Source organism: Acipenser ruthenus, unplaced genomic scaffold, assembly GCF_902713425.1.
Source record: "Acipenser ruthenus unplaced genomic scaffold, fAciRut3.2 maternal haplotype, whole genome shotgun sequence".
Taxonomy (NCBI): domain Eukaryota; kingdom Metazoa; phylum Chordata; class Actinopteri; order Acipenseriformes; family Acipenseridae; genus Acipenser; species Acipenser ruthenus.
In genome coordinates, this window is record NW_026707365.1 from 23,143 (window position 1) to 28,199 (window position 5,057).

The following is a 5,057-nucleotide window of genomic DNA, read 5'->3' on the forward strand; positions in this document are numbered from 1 at the left end:
GCACAGAGAGGTCTGGTAAAGCATAGGGAAGCATTGTAAAGCACAGAGAGGTCTGGTAAAGCATAGGGAAGCATTGTAAAGCACGGAGAGGTCTGGTAAAGCAGAGGGAAGCATTGTAAAGCACGGAGAGGTCTGGTAAAGCATAGGGAAGCATTGTAAAGCACAGAGAGGTCTGGTAAAGCATAGGGAAGCATTGTAAAGCACAGAGAGGTCTGGTAAAGCATAGGGAAGCATTGTAAAGCACAGAGAGGTCTGGTAAAGCATAGGGAAGCATTGTAAAGCACAGAGAGGTCTGGTAAAGCATAGGGAAGCATTGTAAAGCACAGAGAGGTCTGGTAAAGCATAGGGAAGCATTGTAAAGCACAGAGAGGTCTGGTAAAAGCATTCTCTCTCTCGCTCTCTCGCTCTCGTTTACAGCACTCAGAGGGTCGAAGGCCTCTCTCTCTCTCTCCAGTCTCTCTCATCTCTCCCAGTCGCTGCTAATGGCCCCTGTTTATCCCGTGCTGTGTTATTAGCGAGCTGGTGTGTCGGGCAGGGGTGTAATTACAGGACGAGGCGACCGCACAAAATCACACAGACACTCAGAGAGAAAGAGAGAGGGAGCAGGGGGTCAGTTCTGAGAGTCATTGCACAAAATAACCAGCTGCTGAAACATCAACCGAGATTAGAGTCGTGTTTTTTTAAAGACACACAAACCAAATTATATATATAAATATATATATATATGACCAAATGTTTTGCAGCCCCCTCTATATAGAATAAACTCATTTTGCTGGCTAGGACTACACCTCCCAGCATGCCTCTGCACCGCAGCAATGGTGAGGCATGCTGGGAGCTGTAGTTCTTTATGCTGTGGTCTCGTATCACAAGCGATACGGACCTCTATTACTATACATCATGTACAGCTGTGGGCAAAAGTTTAGCAGCATCACCCTCTATAGAGAATGAACTGATTCAGCTTCATAGAGTCCAATGAAAGCTGCTGAATAATGTTCCCTTGTTAACATATTGAATTCCACACCCTCTATATAGAATGAACTCCCTCAGCTTCATAGAGTCCAATGAAAGCTGCTGAATAATGTTCCCTTGTTAACATATTGAATTCCACCCCCTCTATATAGAATGAACTCCCTCAGCTTCATAGAGTCCAATGAAAGCTGCTGAATAATGTTCCCTTGTTAACATATTGAATTCCACCCCCTCTATATAGAATGAACTCCCTCAGCTTCATAGAGTCCAGTGAAAGCTGCTGAATATCCTTGAAGTTAAATAATAAAAAAATAAATCGAAATTATGTTCATATAATTATTTACTATTTAAATTAATATCTCAAATCTAAAATTCTAAAACGATGCAAAACTTTTCCAGCCCTCGGGACTCGAATGAGCGACACGATGCTGCCGCCCAGTGGATAAAAACTGTAACTACAACAATTTAAAAAAAAAACAAAAAAAAAAACAAACGTTTTTATTAAATTTTAATGAAGGGGAGGACTCCGTTCAGAGCCTCGGAGCTCGTCCGCTTCCCAGCAGCTGATAGATCTCAGAACGTTATCATGTCTGGTCTCAAAGGACCCCAGCGATTCAGAATCCACAGCGTGGCTCCGTAACCCACGGCAACGCTTGGTAACCCTCGGCAACGCTTGGTTAACCCATTCCACCCCCTATCTGTGTACGAAATGAAAACAGGAGGCTGTTTTTTTTATATAATTTATATTCATTTATTTATAAATGTATACCACTACATCGTTTCAATGCTCTCTCACACACACGCACACGCACACACTGTTCCGCTACAGGAATATTTCATGGAGCGCTAATAATATTTTCTCAGTTACGATCGGACAGTTTTTTATGCTGATTTTAATTGATTTTCAAATTTTTTTTTTTTAAAAAAAAAATTCATTCTCTTACCTCTTATCTTTTATTAAAATCAGCGCTCCTTTAAAAGGGAGGGGCCAGCGATACTGTTAATAAAGCTAATAAGAGGCGAGAGAATGGATTTTAAAGATGGTCAGCGCTCCTTTAAAGGGAGGGACCAGCAATACTGTTAATAAAGCTAATCAGAGGTGAGAGAATGGATTTTAAAGATGGTCAGCGCTCCCTTTAAAGGGAAGGGCCAGCGATACTGTTAATAAAGCTAATCAGAGGTGAGAGAATGGATTTCAAAGATGGTCAGCGCTCCTTTAAAGGGAGGGGCCAGCGATCCTGTTAATAAAGCTAATAAGAGGTGAGAGAATGGATTTTAAAGATGGTCAGCGCTCCTTTAAAGGGAGGGACCAGCGATCCTGTTAATAAAGCTAATAAGAGGTGAGAGAATGGATTTTAAAGATGGTCAGCGCTCCTTTAAAGGGAGGGACCAGCAATACTGTTAATAAAGCTAATCAGAGGTGAGAGAATGGATTTTAAAGATGGTCAGCGCTCCTTTGAAGGGAGGGACCAGCGATACTGTTAATAAAGCTAATAGGAGATGAGAGAATGGATTTTACAGTGTGTGTGTGTGTGTTGGGTTTGTTGCTATGGCGTTGCTATGGCTGCTGGTTGCTAGGAGACCACGCCGTGCTTGCGCCCGACCTCCACGAAGGACTCCACGCAGCGGTCGATGTCATCGTCGGAATGCGCTGCCGAGATTTGAACCCGGATCCTGGCCTTGCCCTTAGGACCACGGGGGTAACTGAACCCAATGACATAGATACCTGAGAGAGAGAGAGAGAGAGGGGGAGAGGAGAGAGGAGAGAGAGAGTGAAGAGAAGAGAGAGGAGAGAGAGGGGGAGAGAGGGAGAAGAGGAGAGAGGGGGAGAGAGGGAGGAGAGACAGAGAGAGGGGGGAGAGAGAGAGAGGAGGAGAGGGGGAGAGAAAGAGAGAGAGGGAGAGAGAGAGAGGAGGATTGAATTTACACTGAAGACGCTGAGAGAGACTTCTAGTGGAAACGTTTGCCGTTGAATTTACACTGAAGACTGTGTTCTAGTTGGTACAGTCCTGTATTGTCTATGCTGTAGTTGGTACAGTCCTGTATTGTCTCTGTTCTAGTTGGTACAGTCCTGTATTGTCTATGCTGTAGTTTGTACAGTCCTGATTGTCTCTGTTCTAGTTGGTACAGTCCTGTATTGTCTCTGTTCTAGTTGGTACAGTCCTGTATTGTCTCTGTTCTAGTTGGTACAGTCCTGTATGTCTATGCTGTAGTTGGTACAGTCCTGTATTGTCTCTGTTCTAGTTGGTACAGTCTTGTATTGTCTCTGTTCTAGTTGGTACAGTCCTGTATTGTCTATGCTGTAGTTGGTACAGTCCTGTATTGTCTCTGTTCTAGTTGGTACAGTCCTGTATTGTCTCTGTTCTAGTTGGTACAGTCCTGCATTGTCTCTGTTCTAGTTGGTACAGTCCTGTATTGTCTCTGTTCTAGTTGGTACAGTCCTGTATTGTCTCTGTTCTAGTTGGTACAGTCCTGTATTGTCTATGCTGTAGTTGGTACAGTCCTGATTGTCTCTGTTCTAGTTGGTACAGTCCTGTATTGTCTCTGTTCTAGTTGGTACAGTCCTGTATTGTCTCTGTTCTAGTTGGTACAGTCCTGTATTGTCTATGCTGTAGTTGGTACAGTCCTGTATTGTCTCTGTTCTAGTTGGTACAGTCTTGTATTGTCTCTGTTCTAGTTGGTACAGTCCTGTATTGTCTATGCTGTAGTTGGTACAGGTCCTGTATTGTCTCTGTTCTAGTTGGTACAGTCCTGTATTGTCTCTGTTCTAGTTGGTACAGTCCTGCATTGTCTCTGTTCTAGTTGGTACAGTCCTGTATTGTCTCTGTTCTAGTTGGTACAGTCCTGTATTGTCTCTGTTCTAGTTGGTACAGTCCTGTATTGTCTCTGTTCTAGTTGGTACAGTCCTGTATTGTCTCTGTTCTAGTTGGTACAGTCCTGTATTGTCTATGCTGTAGTTTGGTACAGTCCTGTATTGTCTCTGTTCTAGTTGGTACAGTCCTGTATTGTCTCTGTTCTAGTTGGTACAGTCCTGTATTGTCTCTGTTCTAGTTGGTACAGTCCTGTATTGTCTCTGTTCTAGTTGGTACAGTCCTGTATTGTCTATGCTGTAGTTGGTACAGTCCTGTATTGTCTCTGTTCTAGTTGGTACAGTCCTGTATTGTCTCTGTTCTAGTTGGTACAGTCCTGTATTGTCTCTGTTCTAGTTGGTACAGTCCTGCATTGTCTCTGTTCTAGTTGGTACAGTCCTGTATTGTCTCTGTTCTAGTTGGTACAGTCCTGTATTGTCTATGCTGTAGTTGGTACGCTCCACAGCGGGGGTTGTCCCCTCCTCACCTCTCTGCAGCAGGTCGTCAGCCATCGTTGAGGCGAGCCGGGCGTCCCCAACATCACGGGGCAGATGGGATGCTCCGCCCCCGAGACTGAGAAACCAGCCGCTGTCATCTTACTGCGAAACCTGAGAGAGGAGAGAGAGAGAGGGAGAGAGAGGAGAGAGAGAGGAGAGGAGGGAGAGAGAGAGAGAGAGAGAGAGAGAGGGGGAGAGAGAGGAGGAGAGAGAGAGAGAGAGGAGAGAGAGAGAGAGAGAGGAGGGAGAGAGAGAGGGAGGGGAGAGAGAGGGGGAGAGAGAGAGAGAGGGGGAGAGGAGAGGAGGAGAGAGAGAGAGAGGAGAGAGAGAGAGAGAGACGGAGGAGAGAGAGGAGGAGAGAGAGGGAGAGAGAGGAGGGAGAGAGGAGAGGGAGAGAGGAGAGAGAGGAGAGGGAGAGAGGAGAGAGAGAGAGGAGAGAGGAGGGAGAGAGAGAGAGGAGGAGAGAGAGAGAGAGAGAGAGAGAGGAGGGAGAGAGAGAGAGGAGAGGAGAGAGAGAGAGGGGAGAGAGGAGGAGAGGAGAGAGGAGAGAGGAGAGAGAGAGAGGAGAGAGAGGAGGGAGAGGGGGAGGAGAGGAGGGAGAGAGAGAGGAGAGAGGGAGGAGGAGAGAGGAGGGAGAGAGAAGAGAGGTGAGAGGAGAGAGAGGGAGAGAGAGAGAGAGAGGAGAGAGAGAGAGAGAGGAGAGGAGAGAGGGGAGAGAAGAGAGGAGGGAGAGAGAGGGAGA

The 5,057-nt window shown here is 45.8% G+C and overlaps 1 long non-coding RNA gene across 1 annotated transcript; it reads right to left on the reverse strand.

The window, feature by feature from the left end:
* Positions 1-1,695: 1,695 nt before the first annotated feature.
* On the reverse strand, positions 1,696-4,450 carry LOC131725439 (uncharacterized). The gene is made up of 2 exons (XR_009320632.1): positions 4,306-4,450; positions 1,696-2,695 (listed from the first exon to the last, which is right to left on the reverse strand). It is a non-coding gene; the product is annotated as an uncharacterized LOC131725439 (long non-coding RNA).
* Between the last annotated feature and the right edge of the window lie 607 nt (positions 4,451-5,057).